Source organism: Equus quagga, chromosome 12 (genome assembly GCF_021613505.1).
Source record: "Equus quagga isolate Etosha38 chromosome 12, UCLA_HA_Equagga_1.0, whole genome shotgun sequence".
Lineage (NCBI taxonomy): Eukaryota > Metazoa > Chordata > Mammalia > Perissodactyla > Equidae > Equus > Equus quagga.
The window spans coordinates 47,233,580-47,246,614 of record NC_060278.1 but is presented as its reverse complement, the minus strand read 5'-3'; the positions used below and the strand labels follow the sequence as shown (position 1 = coordinate 47,246,614).

The window sequence follows — 13,035 nt, the reverse complement described above, 5'->3', positions numbered from 1 at the left end:
ATGGATGGACCTTGAGGGTATTAGGCTGAGTGAAATAAGTCAGAGGGAGAAAGTCAAATACCATATGATCTCACTCATAAGTAGAAGATAAAAACAATGACAAACAAAAACATCTCACTGGAGGTTGGACTGGTGGTTACCATAGGGAAAGTGGGGGGAGGGCAAAAGGGGTGATTAGGCTCACATGTGAGCTGGGTTAGCTTTAACTATGCCAATGAGACAACACCTTAGGGAATATCAGGAAAACACTATGGAAAAAAACAAAGGGTCAATGGAGCAGACAGGTCAGACCAAGCATTGCACTCGGACCACTTATTCTGGGGGCAAAAAAGACAGTTAATCCATTGTATTCTGGGCACTTATTTTTTAAAGTTTATTTTATGCCCTAAATAATACAGACTTTCCAGTAGGAAAATTCATTAAGTAACTGCCTACACCAGTCTGGACCACCAAAAAGAGGTCTGGACCAACAACGGAGAATTGATACCTATTAGCATACAGATAAAACCATGGGAATAGAATTAAAAAAAGAAGCACCTTCAAGACAGAGCCAGATTTGTGTTGGTCCCACTTCTTATTTATGGGATTTTGAGTAAGTTACATCTATGAGCCTGTATTATATAAGCCTATAATATCCATATTAATTAAGGTAAGTCTAGCTGCTATAAAGATAAATATCCATATCTCAGTAGCTTAACACAAAGAAATTTAGTTCTCATTTATGTGAAGTCCAGTTGCATACCGAGCAAGACCCAAGACTCTTCCATCCCATGGCTCTTTCTCCTCTAGGATCTTGAAGTCCTTTGTCTACAGCCTAACTTCCATAGTCCACAGTGAAAAGGGCACACATGCTTCCAAACCACTTTAGCCTGGAAGTTATATGCACATTTCATTGTTGAGAACAATCACTTGGCCCCAACTAGCTGCAAAGGAGTCTGGGAAATGCAGTCACTTGGCAGTCACTTCCCAGCAGAAACACTATATAGTCATGCGCCGCATCCTGATGTTTCGGTCAATGATGGACTGCATATATGACATTGCTCACATAAGATACCATATGGCCTAGGGGTGCAGTAGGCTACACCATCTAGGTTGTGTAAATACACTCTATGATGTTCGCACAACCACAAAATCACCTAACAACACATTTCTCAGAACACATCCCTGTGCTTAAGAGACATGTGACTGTACAATGGAAACGGTACAGGAATCATGGTGAACAGCAGCCTCAAAAGAAATCTGGCTTGCTTGTGGGGCCATCCTGGTGGCATAGTGGTTAAGCTTGCATGCTCTGCTTTGGCAGCATGGGGTTCACGGGTTTAGATCCCGGATGTGGACGTGCACACCACTCATCAAGCCATGCCATGGTACCATCCCACATACAAAAATAGAGGAAGACTGGCACAGATGTTAGCTCAGCGACAATCTTCCCCAGGCAAAAAGAGGAAGATTGGCAGTGGATGTTACCTCTTCCTCACCAAAAAGAAAAATAATAATCTGGCCTGCTTGTTGTGAGGGTGAAAAGCAAATATGGGTGGATAAAGCACCTAACAGCGTATCACATCTAAGGGGCCCTCAGAAATGTTAAATTCTATCTTCTTCTCTCTCACTTCCCTGCTTCCTCCATCCTAAATACACTTCTACTGTGTCCCAAATAGGCCTCCTATTTTCCCATTTCTGTGTCTTTATTCACATTCTTGCCTTTATACACAAAACCCTAAGCCCATTTCTTCTCTTTTCTGCTCCACCAATTCCACTGCTACCCATTTTTAAAGACCAATCTCAAAGCAGTCTCCTGGAGTCAGCTTTGTCTAATTCTTCACGGCCAGACTAAACTCCTTTGAACGACCATCACTGTCCTTAGAACCTTTTCATTTAGCATTTGGCAGATATTTATTTGGTATTACAACAATGTACGTACTTACTCTTCACCTCCTCACCTAAGAGAGAAGCTCCCTGAAGACAGCAATTGCATTAAACTCTCTTGTTCAAAGTGATTCAAACAACAAACTGAATTTAGACTTTGAATTTAACAGACTAAAACTTCAAGATCTGACGTCTCCTCACAAAGGATAGAAAGGTGAACATTTATTCAGGCAACTCTGGAAAAGGGAAAAAAAGAAGTGTGTCTCCAGTATTTATCTATGCAGGTGATGATTACCTGAATTATTGGGAAAAGTATTGGGAAAAATTACTGAGAAAAAAAAGTTACTGTAACATTTTTTTGTTTTATTTTGTATATCCGTGAGGAAGCCTTTGTGGTAAGACCTTCCAATGAACAAAGCATGTACTTAACAAACAATAAAGCAACATATCTTTAAATATTATGATAACTAAGAAAAACAAACAATTCTGAAGAGGCTTCTTTAAGAATTTTCCACCTGCATGAAACGAGGCGGTGATGCGGCAGTTCGCTGGGTAATTTGATAAATGTCAACAACCAAACTATTTAAGTCCATCCATCAGGTGAACACACCACTCTGAGTTATCTGAGCAGTTGCCAAGTCACTTTGTTCTGTTTAGATACAGCCACTGCCTGAAGAAAAGAAGAAGAAAAGGCAAAAAACTGAGTGTAACTGGATTTAGGTAGCCTACTGAAAATGCTTATATTTTCCTTTTCCCAACAACCATTCTCAGAAAAGTAGGCAATGCATAGACAGGAGGTATTTTTCAGCAAATAATCTGATTATACACCTAGTCAAAAGCCGAGTGGTCTTCAAATAGTATTCAGCCTTCCGTGTAGAAGGCTTACACGTGATCCCCATTAACACTCCTCTTCTCACACCAAATGCTCCAAGACGGCCTTAGCATTCCTGAAAGACTTTGAAATAGTTCCTCTGTTTAACCAGCCCCCAGCTGGAGAGACCAGAGGCATCTCCTGGGATCCAGTCCGTGTTCAAATTCATACCCAGCCCAACCTCGGAAGACAGTCCGAAGTTGATCTATATCCCTGGACACTAATTCTTTGACTAAAGTCTGCCCACAGCTTGCCCCAGGGCTCACGAGGATATCGGAACAAAACTACCCAGGGAGGTGGGGCTGCACTGGGATTCCATTTCCATAGTATACCCCAGATCTACGCCAGATATATACAGATTTGGGGCTTCCAGCAGGACAGGACTTCACTGAAATGTGCAAGCAGAGTGTGATCCAAAAGGTGTTCTGTAGAACACGAGACCTACGAGTTGGTCTTTATACGAAGGATGCTGTGGTAAGTCTGGAAAACATTACACGCGAGAATCTCCTCTCACATATTCACAGTACATAGGAGTACACAGAAGGCTCTGACAGTCCTGCAGAGAAGAAACCTGTTGAATCCATTATTTCACGTACTTATTTGTCTTCAAGAAAGCTTTCAGGGCAAAATACCTATTAACATCTCTCCTCAGCAGACTGTGGGTTCCATGAGGTCAAGGTCCATACTGTTTCTTCACTGCTGGTCATCAAGTGCTTAACATAGTACTTGACACTTTAATAAATATTTGATGACTTAATGAATGTGCCGTGGACGGAGGATCTCACAGACATGTTTTATAAAACTATGTTATAAAAACCATCACAACTCTATGAAATACTTCAGATAAGGACAACCTCCCCAAATGGGAATACCACTTTGAATCTCACTTAACTTTCAATTTGTGAGGTAACTATGAAGAGTACACTGACATTTCTTGTTTGTTGTCAGAAAATTTCTCCTTTCTCCTCAAACTATTTTTTCTTAGTGTCAAATTAATTTAACCAAATATTTCAAGATTTTTAGTATCTAGACCAGCGATGCTTAATATTTACTGTGTATAAAAATCTATTGAGGGGACTATTAAAAATGTTAAGTCCTGGGGCTGGCCCTGTGGCCTAGTGGTTAACTTTGGTGCACTCCACTTCAGCTGCCTGGGTTTGGCCCCTGCACATGGACATACACCACTTGTCAGTGGCCAAGCTGTGGTGGTGACCCACATACGAAATAGAGGAAGACTGGCACAGATGGTAGCTCAAGGTGAATCTTCCTCAAGCAAAAAGAGGAAGACTGGTAACAGATGTTAGCTCAGGGCCAATCTTCCTCACCCAAAAAAAAAAAAAAGCTGAGTGCTGGGGATTCAGTATTTCTAGACTACAGCCCAGGATTCTACATTTTACACCAATACCCCTGGTCATTCTGACATAGGTGTTCAGGTGGAACACACTCTCAGCAATGCAGATCAAGAGATGTTATGGAAGAGCAGCCCTCGACTTGGTATCAGAAGCCTGAGATTGAGGCCCAGATCTGCACCCTCACTACTTATGTGGTCATAGGCAGTGAGCTCTAAGCTCACTTTCCTCTCTGTTGGACTCATAACACATCTCTTAACCTACCTACCTAGCTACCTACCCACCCACCTTATAGCATTGTATAAGCAGAAAGCATTGGTAAAACTCTGCCCTGAAAACTGGCAGGCACTCAACACACATTGTTCAATGAATCAATAAGTTCACAGTTATTTTAACATTCAATAGTACTAAACAAACTACATTACAGCAAGTGTTCAACACAGAAAGTGTGGCTGCTGATTATTTAAAGACAGATAAAACAGGGCTGGGCCAATAGTGCTGTAGGCGTCCTTGTCAGTCAGCCTGGCAAAGTGCTCCACAGAACATCTGGCTCATGCTCATGGACACGGTATTGGTCAAGTCACAGCGAGGACCAAGCTATGTGGCATTCGCCACAACATTGAGAACGTCAAAATATTTCCTCTGCTTGGTAGCAGACCTTCAAAAAGCAGACTCTTCATTCTTAAGTGGGCATACAACTAGAATAAACTCTTTGGTGGTATCTACATATTTACAAAAGGAAGGTTCTTGCTTATCAAGTATCCTCATTAATAATAATTAACCATTGTTCGAAAAGTAGGATGCAATGGAATACATGTACTAACACAGTACTCATCACATTTCATTTTCTCTCCATTCAGAAGACTCTTCTGGAGCCTGGAGCATTCAGTGTAATTGCTATGAATATTGCTCAATCATACTTGCAAGATTCTTTGAAAACACTAGAGATGGGGTTACTTCCCATCTTCAAGGCATACTTTGAAGCCTGCCTTTTGGACTAGATCTGATATTGCTTGTTATTTACCTTTTGTGCATGAAATAAGAAAACTAACTCCACGACTGAGAGATCTCTGCCTAAAAGACTAATTATTAAATATTTCCAACTAGTGGGATTTTTACTATATTTCCTATAGATTACTTTATAGTCTTTTTTTATGTTGGTTTTTCTCCCTCTTCTGATTTTAAACTCTTAAATTTTGAGTGCTTATTCCACAGCTCAAGCATTCAGAGGATACCCACTAAATCTTGTTGGCTCATTGATCTGCAGTTAATGACAGCAGCAAGAGAATATCACAGAACTAAATTCCTGCTGTGATGTTTATTTTCTACGTTCATTTTTGCCTTTCTGTTTAGTGTTTTGGTTGTGATCTATTTTCATTGCCTGTGTCTCATGTTAATAGTAGCAAATGTGATTGATTACAGGGTGCACGCACGTATGAATGAATCAAGGCAAGTTGGGTGATCCCATCAAAAGATGGCAGTGACAACTCAACTCCAGCTGTTTATTGCCATGACGGAATGCAGTAATGCAGCCCAGCATTCCCAGACCTTCTAAGGTCTTCAGAGAGTCTGGCACATAATGGATACTCAATAAATATTTATTGAATCATTTCATACAAACTCCAATTATCACCTGAAGTCTCTAGATTTTAAACATAAGCAGCACAACATAGTAATAAGAACACGGACTCTAAAGCCAGACTGTCTGAGTTCAAAATCCAGCTCTGCCACTTATCAGCTCTATGACCTTGGGCAACTTATCTAAAAACTCTGCTTTTCAGTTTTCTCATCTGTAAAATGGGAGAAAATAGGGGCTGGCCCTGTGGCCAAGTGGTTAAGTTCGCGCGCTCCGCTGCAAGCGGCCCAGTGTTTTGTTGGTTCGAATCCTGGGCTCAGACATGGCACTGCTCATCAGACCACGCTGAGGCGGCGTTCCACATGCCACAACTGGAAGGACCCACAACGAAGAATATACAACTATGTACTGGGGGGCTTTGGAGAGAAAAAGGAAAAAATAAAATCTTTTTAAAAAAAAAAAAGGGAGAAAATAACAGTACCCACCTCATAGGGTTATTGGAGAATTTAATTTTTAAATATTTGTTGAATCTTAGGACCACACTGGGTTCATTGTGACTGCTACACAAAGAAACACACACTAAAACTTCAAAATGTCTTATAATTTTCACGTTGTATTCTATTTTTTGCCCACCATAACTGAGGGACGAAGGTGTTACTCTGCCAATGAGGAAACTGGGTTTCCCTCAGGAGCCGTCAGGGCTGTTCAGAATGACAGCCATGCATGTGGCTCATACGGGAACTCTTGTGCACAGACACTTAGAAAGCATCCGGTGGTCTGGACAATAGCATGTTCTATAAAATGACAGATGCAGGAATCCGGTCCAAGACTTCCGATGAACAGAATCAGAGATGTCTAAATCAGTGTTCACTGTAAGCTTTCTTACTCTATGACTACATAAAATGAAGATCCGATTCAAACCACTGTTTGCTTATTTTTAATCCATTAAGTTAATTATCACAAAGCAGCCTAATTGAGAGAATAGGCAAAACCTTTGCATCCCATAGCGTCCATTTCTATTCTTCCTCTACTATTAATTTTTATTTTTAGAATGTTTTGCAATAATTTACTTTCTCTTCTCTCTTACTCCAAGACCTTATTCCGGGAACTTTACAAGTATGTCACCTGGCTACACAAGCCCGTGGGTGGCTGTGTGTTAGAAACTGCTAAGTCAGGAACATCCTGTCAACCTTTCCTTTGATTTTCCTGGTTGCTGTTGGTTTAAGGCAGATCCTTAATGTTATTTAAACAGAGGAGATTATTTGAAATTTCTTGGTAGATGAATTTGATAATGCTAATTTAAAAAAAAAAACAACTACTGTCATTTTGAGATAAAAGATCTCATTCACTGGGGTAGACATCTTATCTGAATAACTCAAGACTTCTTTTAAGGGAAAGGTCAATGTAGCTGTGGCTGTTTCCTTTTCTTGAGCAACAGCAGTAATTTTTGCCTGCTGCCTGATAGTCTGCATTTGATAAAGTCGCTGTTTGGACATTACAGAACAGTTTTCTCTTTTTTAGGGTCTGGAGTTTTAAATTTTTGTTTTGTGTTATGTTTAATCTGAGTCTTCTCGTGTAACAGGAATGCACCTACTGTGAAAAGTAACTACTGCTAAATTAGACTTTATCAAAATTAAAGACTTTACAAACTGCAGGGCATTATCAAGAAAGTGAAAAACAACCCAGAGGATGGGAGAAAATATAGATATTCACAAATCATATATCTTATAAGGATCTAATATTCAGAATATATAAAGAACTCTTACAACTCCACAACAAAAAGACAAACAACTCCACTAAAAAATGGGCAAAGACCGTGAATAGATATTTCTCCAAAGACTATATTCAAATGGCCAATAAGCACAATAATAAGCTCAGCATCATTAGTCATTAGGGATATGCAAATCAAAACCACAGGGAGATACCACTTACACCTACTAGTATGGCTATAATTTAAAAACATAAATAAATAAGAAAATAAATGTTGGCGAAGCTGTGTTGAAATTGGAACCCTCAGAAGTTTCGGAAAGGATGTAAAATCATGCAGCCACTGTGGAAAGTTAAACATAGAGTTTAACACAAAATTCCTCCAAAAACACACAGAGTTACAGTATGACCCAGAAATTCCACTTCTACGTATACACCCAACAGATCTGAAAACATATAGTCAAATAAAACCCATATCAGCATTATTCATAATAACCAAAAAGGGGGAACAATCCAAACGCCCATCAACTGAGGAGTGTACAAAAACACGTGGTATATCCATAAAAGCAAACATTATTCAGCCATAGAGAAGAATGAAGTACCGACACATGCTACAACATGGATGAACCTGGAAGACATTAGGCTAAATGAAAGAAAGTAGACATGGAAGGCCAAATGTTAAATGAGTTCAGTTATGAAAAGTCCAGAATAGGCAAATCCATATAGATAGAATGCAGATTAGTAGTTGCCAGGGGTTGAGACCAGAGGGGAACGAGGAGTGATGGCTTAAGAGGTACTGGGTTTACTTCCGGCGTGATGAAATGTTCCGGTCTTAAACAGTAGTGATGGTTGCACATCAATGTGAAAGTAGGAAAAAGCCATTACACTGTAACAATTTCAACAGTGAATTTCATGGTCTCTGAAACTGTACCTCATTAAAAAAAATACTGGCTTGAACTTCCAATAGGAAAAGCAAGAAGCTTCTCCCCAAAGTACCCTACCCGATGGATCACCCAAATGATATTAAGGAGTGAAATACTGCATCTAAAAAATCCGCAGCTGACAAGTTGTCCTTATTCCTTCTATTTCACTGTGTCATTTATCAGTAGCCCTTTGCTCTTGAATGGCGTTTCTGGTTTCTCAGTTTGCCAGTAGAAATTTCAACTTTTCTGATAGTACATCTTCACTTCCAAATGTTTCTCGTCAACAGTTGAGCCAATTCGGCCATCACTCATAAATGAATATATGTGGGAACTTTCTCCCTTCTAAATTACATTAAAATGTTTGATTTAAAATAATAGAATAGTGATGACTCTGGTAAGAGGAGGGATATGATTGATCATAAGTCAGTTATTTGAATCTTTCCTGAATTTACATGAAATAAATGAAAAGGAAACAATGATACAGCTGATCGAAAAAATAAAGAACATTGGAGAAAAACTAATTATTCAGTAAGACTCCTTGAAACACAAGACATATTTTCTCTCAAAAAGAAATGTCTTTGTTTACTATTAAAATGTTAACAATAAAACATAGATTATATAAATGGGCCAGTAGAATATACTATATGCAGCAAATAATTTTTCTGAGCTACAAACTTTCTTGTCAACTGGGTTACAAAACGGGAAATGTTCAAAAAACTTAAAAGTCAGGGAAGAAACTTCATTTCAATATATACTTGTTAAACATTTGATGGTAGATTCAGTTAGGGCAGAAAATATCATTTTAAAGCAGCATGACAAAGTTACACAGAAAGTTCTGAAAATAAATCTTGTTGTCAATGAATTTCAAAGATACAATCTCCTGAAATTATGTTGAATACTTTCACTATGATTTTAAAAATCTCAAAGAAAATTTCTACATAAAAAGTCATGTTCATCTCTTACGAGAAGCCTCTTTAAATGTTAATATGGCCAGGTTCATTCTAAACAGGCGGAAGGAAAAAAAAGGAACAAGTATTTGAATAATTCAGGTTTTAGAAAAAAAGACCCTCACTTTCATCTCGAGGAAGTGTCTCATTCAGGTGAAAGAAGAGGCAGTTTTAGCCAGAACGACCTGGAGAAATGTAGTGGGAAGAATCCTGGCTCAGAGAAGCTAAACATATCTGGTTCGGGTACTGTTATTGTAAGGAAATCTGAGAAATACAGAAACTGAAACCAACCTGTTGAAGGTGAACAAGAACTTGATGAGAATAAATGCTTACATTTTATGTCAAAATTAAGTGAGATAAAGGAGTGCACAGAAGATTTTGCACATTGCATATGTACTCACTGGTCTCATTCTAAAGACGCTCAGTCACAAAATACATCTAAACATGGGGCAAAAACAGTCACATAAGCTGAGAATTCCATTTCTTCACCTAAGGGGGAAAAATGAAATTAAACTGGTAAGACTGAAGAGGAAAGCATGGGGTGAATGGAAATTTCTTGCCAACAGAGTCACTTAGCTCTTCTCTGGGTTCTGCCTAAAGCCTTTCATCCATCTACCATTCAGGCCTCAACTCTCTGCACAGATATGTGTAAATGTGAAGATCAAATGAAATCCTGGAAGGAGTCTGTACTCAGCTCCTCTAAGCTCTCACTTCTTAGCAAGAGACGTCCCTAAAAGGGAGAACATACAGGTTAGGGATTCCTAACATAGGTTAGAAATGACCCCATGGCTGGAGCCCTGGGGGTTTACCGACCCAAGAATGACTGTTCCTGGAGATAGAGAAAGGCATTGCTCCAGGTTTTAGGAAAGGGGGTCACTGCCTTCAGCCATCCACACATACTCAGCAGAGTAATTTTTTTCCCACTCACAAGTCTAGCTGAGGAAAGGGAGGGGGACGACTGGAGTCATGCTGGAGAGAGCACAGGATGGTGGCCAAGGGACTGGGGGTGAAGGGGAAGAAGGCAGGGGCTGGCATACTGCGGTGGAAGGTTCTAGGCTCATGAAACTCTTGGTCTAGGATGGTTTAAGCTGATCGTCCCACCCCCAAAGACACAGCAGCTCCTGGCACCAGCAAGACACGACTTAGGGACTGTCTGTCAGGTGCCTATGCTCTGATTGTCCCATAAGATGGTGGCCACTGATTTTAACTATGCTCTATGACCATCTAAGGAGGGCAGGGTCTCTCGCAGGTGGGCACAGGAGATTCTCTGCCAAACTCTTGTGCACGATTTCCTTCTCAGTGCCTCCTCTTAGGGTTCATAGGTCGCAGATCTGAAGAATTTCTAACAGGACAATCCCTTGTTCTGGTGCTTTCCAGAGTTCCCTGAAAACACGAGCTGTTCTGGAAAGAGTGGCATTTCTTCTTCCATCACTAGTTATTTGGGAACAAACAGGCCTTCTCGTTCTCTGCCCTCACGTCCTTCCATACACACAGTTTATTCCCTAGTTTGGTCCGGATGGAATGGCATCTTTACTCACACTGAGGAAGAGAACTTGAGGTCCTTCCTATCTACACCTCCGCCTGCGGATAAAGCCTCAAGGGGTCTGAAAGCCACGCATTAGAGGCAAAGCGATGAAGGACAGGGACAGACACGAATCTACCGCCAGGAGACAGAACTGGAAGGATACCGCGGGCGTGGCATGGCTGCCCAGAGAGCTAAGCCAGGGCTCAGGGCAAGTTTATCTTTTTACTTCGCCGAGCCGAGGGACCGCCCAAGTTCTAAGATCCCATCAGAGACGGGAAAAAGCCCGACTGGTTCCCAAAACTCCTACAAGCATGAAGATTTAAGGAGCACTCTTCTCCCACCGCAGTCCGGGAGCCCGGTGCGCTGCGCCCACCTTGCGGTCCCAGATTCTGTGCCAAAGTGGAATCGCAGGGGTTGCAGAGAGGGCGCGCTCGGTCTTCTCCGTCATTGACCAGCTCCTGAGCAACGCGTGTGTAGCACACTGGGGACAGGGCAGCTGAATGTCACTGAGGGTGGGGAACTGGGGAGGCTGAGAAGCGCAAGTTAGCGGATGCGCGTCCACTAGCCGGCCACCGCCAGAGAACTTGCGGGGGCGTGGGGTAGGGCGGGTGATTGTCCTGGGCTACCTCCACTGCTCTGGAAACCTCGTGTTCCTTTCAAAGGGGACAAGGAGGAAAAAGTTAGCTAGAGGTCATTCTTTCTGACCATACCTTTCTTTCATCGCATCTTTTCCCTCATTTCCTCTTAACTTCAATCTTTCTTACTTTGATCTCGTTCTCTCCTTCTTTGCTTTTCTTCCTCTTAGGACTTAGAAGAAGACTAGAGACTCAGGCAAGCCTGTGACAGGAAAGCTGAGTGGCATTTACTGTCGGGGGATTGGGGGCAAGGGGGAGGATACTAAGACATCGCACCCCCAGACGCCGAATTCTGACATTTACGGGTCCCTACCGCTAGTTTCTGCCTACAGAGTCGTACTGAGTTTGACCTACCCATAACCCCGCATGTGTCCCGGGGACAGCAGCAGAACCTTCCTTCTGCTTTCTATTTGGCAGTCGAGTTTTGGAAAGCTGTTTGGGGCAGGCCGGGGTGAGAATCCGGGCAGCTCTGGGTCAGGTCTGGGCGGCCCCCGTCCTGTCTGAACCGGACTGCCCCAGCAGTGTGAGCCCAGGAGGGAAGCAGGGACGTGGGCTGGGCACATACTCCTTCCCCGTTTCTGTGATGGGGATCTGGGTGCACAGACGCTGGAAAGGAAGGTCCCTTTTCTGTGGCACTGCCACAAACCAATGCTGGGTGTTGGCTCCCTACTAGTCTATCCGGAACGGCAGACTGAGCGCTTCGGACATGAGGCCACAGGGGGATTCTAATTGCGACATACGCTGTGAGAGGAGAAATTGGTGGCGGGTAAGAAGTTAACCCGGCGAGGGCACAGGGCCCTGTGCGCGCCGGGAAGCGAGGCCGCGGTTCTCCCCTCACTGATTCCTAACTTCTCCCCACCTCCGCAGTGGGGCTCTCATCTTCGCCCAAGTGGATCTAAGCCTTGGATCATTTTCAATCACAATCTTCTCTGCCTCCCTGCCCCTCCTCCCCGCAAACGTCGTGCCGAGGATCTGGGGGAAAAGGGTAGTTTGACCCGCGGTGCATGAGTCTCACACCCGCCGCCAAGCACCTACGAGAAAGCGGGCCTGGCCGGGGCTCGGCGCGCACAGCCCTTCCCGGCGCCGCAGACGCGCGCCCTAGCGCTCCTCTCACCCGGGGCTCGGGGAACCTCTCCAGCCAGCCCTGCTCCCCGCCCCCTTGACGTCTCAGTTCTAAAACACAGAAGCATCCTTTAAGGCTCTGGCATTTAGAAAAAGAGGACAAGATCAAGGTCCACGGACTGCCGCGATCCGCTTGTGCCTCTCCTGCCTGCGCCAGCGAGTCCTGTTCGCAGCCGCTGGGGAAAAAAGGCATCGCAGCGCCCAGTTCTATCTGGAATGTAGGGACCCGACCCTATTTCCCAGCTAGCCTCAGCCCGTGCCTACGTCCTTCCCTCCTCCAGGGCGGTTCCGCGATTTTGATTAAGACATTGGCCCCTGCCTCGCACAGGGATGGTCCCAAACGGCGAGGCTTCGTGAGCACTGCGTTCCCGTCTCGCGGTCGGTGCCGAGCGGAAGGAAAGATCTGGATCCGAAGGCGCCTCGTCCCCTCCCCCAGCGCGCGGGGCCGCGCTCCAGGCCGGCTCCATCCCGCGCCTCCCCCCCCCCCCCCCCCCCCCCCCCCCCCCCCCCCCCC

At 43.4% G+C, this 13,035-nt stretch overlaps 1 protein-coding gene across 9 annotated transcripts in view; it reads right to left on the bottom strand.

The window, feature by feature from the left end:
- ESRRG (estrogen related receptor gamma) overlaps positions 1–13,035 on the bottom strand; it is a 599,908-nt gene that overhangs the window by 584,301 nt on the left and 2,572 nt on the right. The gene's annotated exons all lie outside the window — the stretch shown is intronic.